The sequence below is a fragment of the Triticum aestivum genome, chromosome 3A (genome assembly GCF_018294505.1).
Source record: "Triticum aestivum cultivar Chinese Spring chromosome 3A, IWGSC CS RefSeq v2.1, whole genome shotgun sequence".
Taxonomy (NCBI): Eukaryota; Viridiplantae; Streptophyta; class Magnoliopsida; order Poales; family Poaceae; genus Triticum; species Triticum aestivum.
The window spans coordinates 574,881,411-574,894,290 of NC_057800.1; the positions used below are offsets into that span (position 1 = coordinate 574,881,411).

The 12,880-nt window shown below is 42.4% G+C and overlaps 1 long non-coding RNA gene across 1 annotated transcript; it reads right to left on the minus strand.

Moving 5' to 3' along the window:
* Positions 1–9,197: 9,197 nt before the first annotated feature.
* LOC123058686 (uncharacterized) lies at positions 9,198–10,602 on the minus strand. Its single transcript, XR_006427274.1, has 3 exons — positions 10,427–10,602; positions 10,172–10,253; positions 9,198–9,438 (listed from the first exon to the last, which is right to left on the minus strand). It is a non-coding gene; the product is annotated as an uncharacterized lncRNA (long non-coding RNA).
* Positions 10,603–12,880: the final 2,278 nt, after the last annotated feature.

Genomic DNA, 12,880 nt, shown 5'->3' on the forward strand with positions numbered 1-12,880 from the left:
CGAGATAGAAAAAGAGAGAAACTTACCATTAAGATAGAGGACAAGTCAGGCAGTCTTGCACATGGTGTTGGTAGGCAGCACCGCCGTTGTCGGGACAGTCCGCGCCCCAAATCCATATCCTCCATTTTTTGCAAGATTCTGTACACCACATCTTTCTTACTAAAGTGGGAGAAACCATAAATCGACTATCAATCATCATTAAGTGTAGAATATGGTCATTAAAATTCATTAAAATCATTGCACATCGCTTGCTTGATTCTCCTTTATTAAATCAGCATTCATCACGGTGCCTTCTAAAGACAAGGCATGACAGAAACACAAAGCACAGCCCAAGCACATTGGTTTATGTACCATACTCATTGTAAAAAATTAGAAGCTTCTGTAAGATGTGACACTGTTTACATGTTTGGAGTGAATTGCATCCTCATACAAAGGATAGAAGAACTGAATGCTTATGTACTTATAAAATACAAAAGTGAAAAGGGTAATTAAATCATGTTGGGTTAAAAACCTTACGTTCCCATGGTTCTTTCTCAGATCAAAGAACTCAAAATATCAGCAGTGGATATTGGAGCCAGGAGAAGAAACGACATGACCTTCACCCACATCCTTAATGGCCAGCCTCATCTCCATGCCCAGGACGATCTGAAGCCTCCCTCAATAATTCGACACCTGCATGATGACCGATCGTCAGATCACAACACTCGGCTTGGGCAACGAATTCGAGGGATTTCTAGACCAAGCGTTGAGAGTACCTAGGGGTCACCTTGGTTTTTGTACACGACAAAGAGGAGTGCGGGAGGCGAGCCCCAACCCATCGAGACCATGATGCCTTGAGAGAAAGCTAGGGGAGGCGATGGTGAAGCACGACATCATGGCGCACGTGCCCTACGTCTCAACGCTATAGTTGAGCATCGCCATGTAGCCGCACAACAGCTTGCACTCCATGAGTTACATACTATTTTCGCTCACACGACGAACGCCATCCGCCCGTCATTGAGACCCATCCTCTCAACCCTGCTGCTCCACGATCACGTGACGCCGTGTTAGTTAATGCAGAAACATAGGAGGCGGGCATCGTAAGGTAAAAAGTCCGGTTTGGACGGGATGAAAGACGAACCAAAATAAAGCAAAATTGGACAGGGAAGGGGGTGGATGAGGAGGCGAACATACAACGAGGTCGGGGTGGCTGTGGCCGAAGCATCAGGCTCGGCCTCCTCGCCGACGATCAGATCCGCCGTCAGAGATGATGAGGTCATCAGCCCCGTGACCTGGATCCCGCCAACAGGGTGATGCAGAGGAGAGGTGCGGCGGCGTCCTACGGGTGAGGACAGCGGGGGAGGTGAGGGAGCAGCTGAGCGCGGTGGTGCGACTGCGTCCCTCGGGAAGACAAACGGCGAGCGGCCCGAGGCGGGAGGCGGCGAGGGGAAGAGAAGAGTCGTGCGGTGCGGGGTGAAAGCCCGACTCGCTCGGTTTGTAGCAGGGTACTGCTATAATCGAAACATTTCCTTTGATGTAAATTGACTACGTATGGAAAGATTAATCAGTGATTGACCGACTTATGGTAAGTTAATTAATTTGGATTTGATTTTTAAATATTGATTAGAGATTAACCGTGATTGATTCTCTCCCATAAAGACATTACTAAATAATTTGTGTCCACATAGAAAGTTATGACTCGTTTGGCTTTCGGTACATGGGATGGTGGAAGGAAAGACGAAAATAAACCGGACGAAAATAAACCAGACGAATAATAATAGTGGACGCAATCCTAGCAACTGCTCCATTAAGAGTAGAGATAATGCCTCAGGATGAGGAGGTCACGATTAGGGTATGGCAAGAAGAACTTTTTTGGGAAGCTTTGATTCTGGTGATAATTACCATATTCGAAATTTCCTTAGTTATAGCCTTGCCATACATGGATTGATTTATTACTATAATTATCATATTTGAGATTTCTAAGTTTATAGCCTTACCATACGTGGATTAATTGTGATTGATTACCATAAATACGTTGGGTATTGTCGGCCAGACGAGAAAGAGAAAAACCGGTGGGAGGGGGGTGGTGGGAGGTGGGACGAAAGAAAACCGGTTGGAAAAAAACCGGTTGAAAATAAACCGGTTGAAAGTGGGGGGGACTATTCAACCAATTCATCCATTAGGAGTAGATTCTCTCCCATAAAGACATTACTAAATAATTTGTGTCCACATGGAAAGTTCTGACTCGTTTGGCTTTCGGTACATGGGATGGTGGAAGGAAAGACAAAAATAAACCGGACGAAAATAAACCAGACGAATAATAACAATGGACGCAATCCTAGCAACTGCTCCATTAAGAGTAGAGATAATGCCTCAGGATGAGGAGGTCACGATTAGGGTATGGCAAGAAGAACTTTTTTGGAAAGCTTTGATTCTGGTGATAATTACCATATTCGAAATTTCCTTAGTTATAGCCTTGCCATACATGGATTGATTTATTACTATAATTATCATATTTGAGATTTCTAAGTTTATAGCCTTACCATACATGGATTAATTGTGATTGATTACCATAAATACGTTGGCTATTGTCGGCCAGACGAGAAAGAGAAAAACCGGTGGGAGGGGGGTGGTGGGAGGTGGTACGAAAGAAAACCGGTTGAAAAAAACCCGGTTGAAAATAAACCGGTTGAAAGTGGGGGGGACTATTCAACCAATTCGTCCATTAGGAGTAGAGAAATAATTTGTGTCCACATGGAAAGTTCTGACTCGTTTGGCTTTCGGTACATGGGATGGTGGAAGGAAAGACGAAAATAAACCGGACGAAAATAAACCAGACGAATAATAACAGTGGACGCAATCCTGGCAACTGCTCCATTAAGAGTAGAGATAATGCCTCAGGATGAGGAGGTCACGATTAGGGTATGGCAAGAAGAACTTTTTTGGAAAGCTTTGATTCTGGTGATAATTACCATATTCGAAATTTCCTTAGTTATAGCCTGCCATACATGGATTGATTTATTACTATAATTATCATATTTGAGATTTCTAAGTTTATAGCCTTACCATACGTGGATTAATTGTGATTGATTACCATAAATACGTTGGGTATTGTCGGCCAGACGAGAAAGAGAAAAACCGGTGGGAGGGGGGTGGTGGGAGGTGGGACGAAAGAAAACCGGTTGAAAAAAACCCGGTTGAAAATAAACTGGTTGAAAGTGGGGGGGGCTATTCAACCAATTCGTCCATTAGGAGTAGAGATGCACGTGCGTTACAACGGAATATAAATATTCTAGTACATTAGATTGTGATTTACATGTCAATTGTGTAAATAAATGTTCATCAAATTCTGACCGTGAATTACCTTATATTTTGATTATAAGTCTGGTAAGTAAATTAAGGTGAAACTGGTTCAGAAGGTAAGTAAATTAAGGTGATTGATTATCATGTACATGGAAGGTTGAACGAATAGGCTGTGGGAAAAAAGTGAAATGGAAACCTTACGTTATTTTTAAGTAAGTAGAGATTGACTCAATCAAATCAAATCAAAATCTTACAACCTCAACTAAATCAAAAAGTTTCTTACCTTCTTCTACCCATATGAAATAATCAAATTTACCAGAACATCAACTAAATTAAAACTTTCCTTGCCTTCCCCACTCAAACCAAATCAGATCTTATCAAGGCATATCATAGGAGTAAGATTTATGTCGAACATGATTGTTAAACCACTAGAATATGTATGCAGCCCTTGCAATGCATGAGTAATTAGCTAGTAACATAGTAAAATTCCTCAAAGGCTAGGTTTTCTTGACAACCAAGAGCAAGTATTTAATCTTACCCCTTTTTCCAGTGCTCCGGCGGGCTTACGCCGGCCCGAACCATTTTCATTTTAAATAAAAGTGAGATAGAACACATCGGGTACGACAGATGGTACCCAACACAACACACGCAAGAATAATTAGGAGTGAGTCGCGACAAACAGCCTACACCGAGAACTACACGTTGTAACTACGGGACAAATATTCTATGCACAATTACTGTAATTTATCGAACTTTTTATTATGCATACAAAAATAAATTTTAGCTATAAATTAAATCAATCCTTATTGTCATTTTATTTCGTAAGCGAATAAGACGTGGGTTAGTTGAGGTGGTTTTCAAGGTAAGTTTGTCAGACAAAATCAACAAATCTAAAAACTGCATGAGCAAGTTGAGGCAAAAAGAGAGCGGATGAAAGAAAGAAACGCAAGATAGAGCCATGTATACATTTTTTAGTAAAAAGATATTCAAGATATTTTATTGTCGTATAAAAACACAAGAGGTTTTCAATAGGCTACGATCCTCTAAACATATTCAAACAAGTTCACAATCGATCTAGATGCAAAACTCAAATAAGGCCCTAATGGATCCAGATTCAAAAATCAATTGTTTTTTTTTAAGAAAATGGCCTCGGTTTAGAGGAATCTTGTAGGAATTTCATAGGATAGGATTTCTATAGAAAAAATTCCTTTAGAGCCTTTGGTTTGTAGGAATGGAATCCTATTCTTGTGGAGGAATTCTTCCTATCCTCCACATTTCATAGAAAAATAAACATTAGCCTAGACTTAATGGAAAAAATTCTATGATGTGAATCAAAGAGCATCTTTTTTCCTATTCCTACTCATAGGATTTGATATACATGTCATCTCATTTTCTATGACTTTCCTATTCCTATGATTTTCCTACTTTATGAACTGAAAGAGGCCTGAATTGCCTGATGTACCACAATATACAAGTAGAAAAAGTAACTCACCAAGAAAATCCTTTGGACAGTACAACACAGGAAGAGGAAAACCTTGAATATGTTTAGATGCTCAAGATACTTACGTGTGCTTGTGGATTCACAAGTCGAGTTACTTTTCTCCTGCCACCTATCCACTTCCGCGGTGGTTTCTTGGATCAGATCAAGCGATCTTGATGTTGGATGCTTTTTGGAAATTGATGAGGTCTCTTAATTTGTCAATAACTTCTGTTGGAAGTTCCTTCAACTTCAGAAGCTTTTGCCCTGCCCTTGATGACAGTGCCAAACCCTAGCAACTGGGGATCTGCAATCTAATAAGGTGTTAGTACAATGAAGCCCTTCATCACATATTTATATGCCAAGAGAATATCCCTGAATCTTTAGGCATTGGTCCAAAACAGGGCCATGTACATATTTTGAAGGAAGGAAATATGTCCAGGAACATATACTGGGCCAGGTACCCAGTTTTCTTCTTCTTTTGAGACAAAGGTACCCAGGTAGAAGTCCTACTCCAACACGTGATTACCAAAAAAAAAATCCTTCGGTCAAAACAATAGCCTGACCAACAGAGTCCTTGTAGGATAAGCCTTTCTTGTTTGATATTCCAAATATCCATGCCTAGTATAACTCTAACTTATGGTACCTAGGCCTACGTGAGATGGCTCACCATATACAACAAGAGATTAGAACGTAATATAACAGAGATTTAAAAAAATCAAAGATATATATTTGCTCAAAAGAAAAAGAAACACGGAGATTAGAATAGATAACAATTTTGAAAAACCTCACGCGGCAAGGCATTCAATCGATTCTCTACGTACTCGGAAACGAACCGGAAGGTAGAAAAAATCTGACTCATATATGGAGGATACCAAATTCCAAATCGAACGTGATCGACAAAATTAGAGAAACCAGAAACGAACAGGTTAGCTATTAAAAAGCACTATTCTAAAAAAAGCTATATTTTTTAGAGAAAAACGTTGCTATTTTATTCATTATTCATAGTCTCCTCTATGGAGTTCTTCGAGCTAACACAATCCGGAGCCACATGAAACGAAGTTTTACATAAGACTTACAACAACCTTCCCTAGCAAGGATATGCGCTACCTTATTTGCGGAACGACGCACCCATACCACCCTAGAATCTTGAAACTGGGCTAGTAGTTCCTTAATCTCTTGGACAACTTGTCCGTTCGTTGATAAGTCCCGTTGTTGGCTGGTGATCTTACCCACAGCAATATGCGAGTCCATCTTCACCATTACCTTTTGGGCGTTAACTTTCTGTGCTAGAAGAACACCTCGACGACAAGCAAATAGCTCCGTAGTCTTTGGATCGGCAGCAGCTAGGAAAAATGGCATGCTCCTGCCACAAACATGACATGGTAGTCTCGAAGAACAGCTCCACCTCCTCCTGATCCGCCCCGCTTAGCCACTGCCCCGTCCGTATTGACCTTTGTCCAGCCCTTCTCCGGTTTCCTCCAGGATTCCAAGGTCCGGTGCACAGGTGAGTTTGTTGGAGACTCTCTGATCGCTCTCCACTCTTCACCAAGGCGAACAACTCTCTCGGAGATCGAGCCCGAATCCTCAATCCGGCTGCTCTCCCACGCACTGTTGCGCGCAAGCCACAACTCATACCACGCCTTCATAACAGTTTGTTTCTCCTCATCTACTGCACACACAAACCAGTACAGTACCCACGATCGCATGTTGTCCACCGAATCTATGTGTTTAGGTAGCTATGGCAATGGGACCCTTTATTTCTTTACTGAGCAGTCTCCAGAATTGAACCGAATGGGGCAATGCCACACCCTGTGGACAATGGTCTCCTCTCTCGCACATGCGATACAAAAAACTCCGGGATTAGAAAGCACCAAACTCCAGATTAGGCGTGATCGAGTCTACCTAGTGAAATCGACGTGCTTGCGCCGCAACCTAGTGACACCAAAGTACAATTTACTTCGATGTTGTTTAAGACTGGGACATCGACATTTTAAGGTCTACGTCGATGCTTCTACAAGCTCTTGGGTCTAAATAAGTTTGCTCCGTTGAGGCAGAGGTCCAGAGAAGACAACGAGCGTTGCTCATGACAAACAGCCGGTGCATGCAGAAGGAAAAATACTTCGGTGCCCCATGAATTTGAATGTGTTTCTTACTAGTGCCTTTGTAAAGGTTTGTGCTACTTAATACATCACCTTTTGCCTTTTCTAAAAAAGTGTATATTATTTATAGATATTCTACTAACTTGTATGGTGCGCCGTGGACCACCAGTAGGCCACCATAGAATGAAAAGAGCATCCTTATTCCGGTTTGGAGGGTTGGCTTGCAGCTTTTTGTAATTTCTTTTCTTTCCAGTACATATCATTTTTTAAACTTAATATATTTCTTGATAAGCTAAATTATCTGTAGTTATCGTGAAAAAATACATGACAAGTGTTGTTGCCACCTCATCTAGATTGGTTTAATTCAGATCTAGTCATTGTGTTGCCTTTCTTTTTGTCCATTGGTATCCTCAGGATTGGGTCGCAGCTCGATCCAACATTCAGTCATGATAATATTGATGTGGACCGAACCCCGTTGGCGAGATCCGGTCTGTTGTTGCGGCCCGATCTTTTACGACACTCCACCTTCAGTAGCAGTAACCTCTCGCCCGCGCACGCGATGTACACGAAGTAGAGGGTTTGAACCTTGCGGCTCAGCAAGAGAGAAACAATCTGTACGACGGCACCTCACGCGTAAAACAATTTTCTTGCAGAAATCGCAACAAAGAGGTTTTCTAAAGTTACCTCAAAAACTTGATATGGGTTTCTACCCTCGAAAACACATCTCTATTTCATATAAAAATAACCTCTCCTTTTACATTGATCATACTATGACTATATATACTAGTATACCTGCGAACTCAAACTTGCCTAAGAAGTTGACCGAACAAACTTTCTTTCTATCTCTAACTCTCGATCAAAATAACCAAGGAAAGTAAAACTGATCACGTGCTTTATTTTAGCAGGTAATCATTACAAAATAAATACCTAAAATAACTAAACACAATTTATTTGGTGGCCCCCGACCTATATCTCTTAAGGAAAGCAACTGCCATCATTTAAATCTGTTGACGTAGGCTTGTTGCTCCGGCGGTCTTGACTGTGAGAAATAGTAGTAGGTTAGGATTCTTTGATTAGTCCCAATAAAAAATATGTCTTGTGCATCTATAGCTGGACCATGTTTTGTACGTGACAACCAGAAGAAACAACCAAATTCCTACACACCTTGATCAAACATACATACAGCTTCTTGCGTACAAATACTGACCAAAACTTTGTCCACTCCATTATCTTCACTCAACTGACAATAATTAGGAGCGTAAGTATGCCGCCTTGTTAATTTCCCGACATCACTAGCATCACCCATGTGTGTATCATCCTCTCCTCCTTGAAACGAAACCGTCCTCGGTTTCAAGTCAATCTCTTCAACAATAGCAGACTGAGCAATGACCGATTTTTTTTCAGGAGCTTCAACTTTCTTCTTCTTTACTTCTGATGCAGCATGAGCAATATCACGCTTCTGACGGTCCACCTTATACTGATCAAAAGTGTACGTGTCAACTGGTACGTATTGTCCTCCATGAACAAAAGAAAATTCTCCAACTGAATGATATGTTAACCGTCTTTTATCTGTCCATGGTTTTCCTAACAGTATCGAACATGTATGCATGTGCATAGGAAGCACATCACACATAACCATATCACCATATCCGCATAAAGTAAACCGCACCTCGACGCGATGCATAATCTTGACAAACTTATCCTTCCACCAAAGCTCATACGGTTCTGGATGTTCAATCAACGACAGGTTCAAAGCATCAACCATAGTCCGACTCACTAAATTCATCCCAGAATAGCAATTCATTAAAGTTGCACAGCTCGCCGGCCCTACACGCACACGCATAAAGCATTGGTACCACGGCAAGGCACACAATGGATCCTTCTCCACCGACATCATCATTTGCGAGCTACAATCTTTCCTCATGATGAACAAGTTTAATAATAACTCAAAGAAAAATATTGTATCGTGAATAACCTTTGCTCTGATACCACTTGATGTGGACCGAACCCCGTTGGTGAGATCCGGTCTGTTGTTGCGGTCTGATCTTTCACGACACTCCACCTTCAGTAGCAGTAACCTTCTCGCCCGTGCACGCGATGTACACGAAGTAGAGGGTTTGAACCTTGCGGCTCAGCAAGAGAGAAACAATCTGTACGACGGCACCTCACGCGCAAAACAATTTCCTTGCAGAAATCGCAACAAAGAGGTTTTCTAAAGTTACCTCAAAAACTTGATACGGGTTTCTACCCTCGAAAACACATCTCTATTTCATACAAAAATAACCTCTCCTTTTACATTGATCGTACTATGACTATATATACTAGTATACCTGCGAACTCAAACTTGCCTAAGAAGTTGACCGAACAAACTTTCTTTCTATCTCTAACTCTCGATCAAAATAACCAAAGAAAGTAAAACTGATCACGTGCTTTATTTTAGCAGGTAATCATTACAAAATAAATACCTAAAATAACTAAACACAATTTATTTGGTGGCCCCCAACCTATATCTCTCAAGGAAAGCAACTGCCACCATTTAAATCTGTTGACGTACGCTTGTTGCTCCGGCGGTCTTGACTGTGAGAAATAGTAGTAGGTTAGGATTCTTTGATTAGTCCCAATAAAAAATATCTCTTGTGCATCTATAGCTGGACCATGTTTTGTACGTGACAACCAGAAGAAACAACCAAATTCCTGCACACCTTGATCAAACATACATGCAGCTTCTTGCGTACAAATACTGACCAAAACTTTGTCCACTCCATTATCTTCACTCAACTGACAATAATTAGGAGCGTAAGTATGCCGCCTTGTTAATTTCCCGACATCACTAGCATCACCCATGTGTGTATCAAACATTGTGTTGGCATCTATTATCGTCGTTCGCCACCGTTAGGTGCAATGTAAACAAGGTGTTGAACTAACAGTGTTTAGACAGTGATAGGAAAGACCTATAGTCAAACAAAACGAGAAAAATATTGATGAGGAGGACGAGGGAGGAAGGGTGTTTTTGAAGGTGGAGCATATTGTCTAGCAGAAGCAACCGTGGTGTGTTGGTTTTGATGAAGCCAAGACAATGAGTCCTCAATATGGATTTCAGTGGAAAGCAATCAACATAATGTCAAGACATAAAACCCACGGGTAGGTGAAATAAGAATCTGCGGTATAATACTAGAAGCGTCCATGTACCAACGTATTTTATGGTAAATTATTGTAATCCAAACAATACATACAATTGGAATCTCAAGATCCTCGAATTGATAAACATCACAAGTATAAAATTCCGCCAAAACACATTGTAATGCTTTACCTTTGTATCCGGGCCGCAATCCACGCTCTTACTCCAAGGTGATGCAGAGACCGAAGTAACCAAATTCAGCGCCTCTTTGATTCTGCATATTTAAAACACAAAAAATAGGAATTGCATGAACACATGTATGTGCAAAGCAAAAACATAATATTCACAAGAGGATGGAATGGATGGATATATTCGTATGAAATCCGGTGCAAATGAATCATAAGTAAAGAAAACCCATATAGATTGTAATCATACGGATCAAACAACCTTCGTTGGGAAATTTTCGAGGATTAAAATCCTCTACAATTCCTAGTCCCTTTGAATCTATGAGGCCCTTAGATCTAGATCTATTGGTATTCTAGACCCGAGATTTAGGGTGGACAACAATCACAAGCGGGGGGTGGATCAAGGAGGCGGCCATGTGCATGGCTAGTGAGTTAGGCGTCGGGCAGCAGGAAGTGAATCTTATATTAATGATTTGGCGAAGATAAGAAAAGATGTTATGAGACGACGTCAGTGTTGAATTTGAAAGAAAGATAAGAGCCAAGTGTGACAAGAACGCCTTCAAAGTCGTGTGGATGACTATGATATCCCATCTTTCAGATCTAGTCTAGCTGGCACTTGCCATAAATTTAGATGATATTCTACCTTTGTTCCTTTTTTCTTTTGTAAGAGAGTCTGAGCGTTTCTTTTTTCTATTTTCCGGTCAAGCAATTTTTTTGTGAGGAAACAATCAAGCGGACTATATAAGGAAGGAAAAGGTGTTGGATACTTACATGTAAGGGCGGCGATGAGGAAAATGTTATTCGACGCTTCGCGTGCCATATATTAGTCATTTGGTAGAAAATGCACACATGAGATTGCACATCTTTGACCGGCCCATATAACTGTTGGAAATATGCCCTAGAGGCAATAATAAAAGCATTATTATTATATTTCCTTGTTCATGATAATTGTCTTTTTTCATACTATAAGTGTATTATCCGGAAATCGTAATACATGTGTGAATAACAGACACCAACATGTCCCTAGTAAGCCTCTAGTTGATTAGCTCGTTGATCAACAGATAGTCATGGTTTCCTGACTATGGACATTGGATGTCATTGATAACGGGATCACATCATTAGGAGAATGATATGATGGACAAGACCCAATCCTAAACATAGCACAAGATCGTTTAGTTCGTTTGCTAGAGTTTTCCAATGTCAAGTATCCTTTCCTTAGACCATGAGATCGTGTAACTCCCGGATACCGTAGGAGTGCTTTGGGTATACCAAACGTCACAGCGTAACTGGGTGACTATAAAGGTATACTACGGGTATCTCCGAAAGTGTCTGTTGGGTTGACACGGATCAAGACTGGGATTTGTCACTCCGTATGACGGAGAGGTATCACTGGGCCCACTCGGTAATGCATCATCATAATGAGCTCAAAGTGACCAAGTGTCTGCTCACGGGATCATGCATTACGATATGAGTAAAGTGACTTGCCTGTAACGAGATTGAACAAGGTATTGGGATACCGACGATCGAATCTCGGGCAAGTAACATACCGATTGACAAAGAGAATTGCATACGGGGTTGCTTGAATCCTCGATATCGTGGTTCATCCGATGAGATCATCGTGGAGTATGTGGGAGCCAACATGGGTATCCAGATCTCGTTGTTGGTTATTGACCAGAGAGTCATCTCGGTCATGTCTGCTTGTCTCCCGAACCCGTAGGGTCTACACACTTAAGGTTCGATGACGCTAGGGTTGTGAAGATAAGTATATGCAGTAACCCGAATGTTGTTCGGAGTCCCGGATGAGATCCCGGACGTCACGAGGAGTTCGGAATAGTCCGGAGGTGAAGAATTATATATAGGAAGTGGTGTTTCGGCCATCGGGACAAGTTTCGGGGTCACCGGTATTGTACCGGGACCACCGGAAGGGTCCTGGGGGTCCACCGGGTGGGGCCACCCATCCCGGAGGGCCCCATGGGCCAAAGTGGGAAGGGGAACCAGCCCATAGTGGGCTGGTGCGCCTCCCTAGGCCCACCCCATGCGCCTAGGGTTGAAACCCTAGGGGTGGGGGGGCGCCCCACCTTGGCTTGGGGGCCACTCCAGCCCTTGGCCGCCGCCCCCCCTTGGGAGATCCAATCTCCAAGGGGCCGGCGCCCCCCCCCCTAGGGGACTATATAAAGGGAGGGGGAGGGGGGCAGCCGCAACCCTGCATCCCTGGCGCCTCCCTCTCCCCTGCTACACCTCTCTTCCTCGTAGTACACGGCAAAGCCCTGCTACTGTGACGCCCTGCATCCACCACCACGCCGTCGTGCTGCTGGATCTTCATCAACCTCTCCTTCCCCCTTGCTAGATCAAGAAGGAGGAGACGTCATCCGCTCCGTACGTGTGTTGAACGCGGAGGTGCCGTCCGTTCGGCGCTTGGTCATCGGTGATTTGGATCACGTCGTGTACGACTACCTCATCCCCGTTCTTTGAACGCTTCCGCTCACGATCTACAAAGGTATGTAGATGCAATCTGAATACTCGTTGCTAGATGAACTCATAGATGGATCTTAGTGAAACCGTAGGAAAATTTTCTTTTCTGCAACGTTCCCCAACAGTGGCATCATGAGCTAGGTCTATGCGTAGTTCTCTTGCGCGAGTAGAACACAATTTGTTGTGGGCGTAGATTTGTCAACTTTCTTGCCGCTACTAGTCTTATCTTGCTTCAGCGGTATTG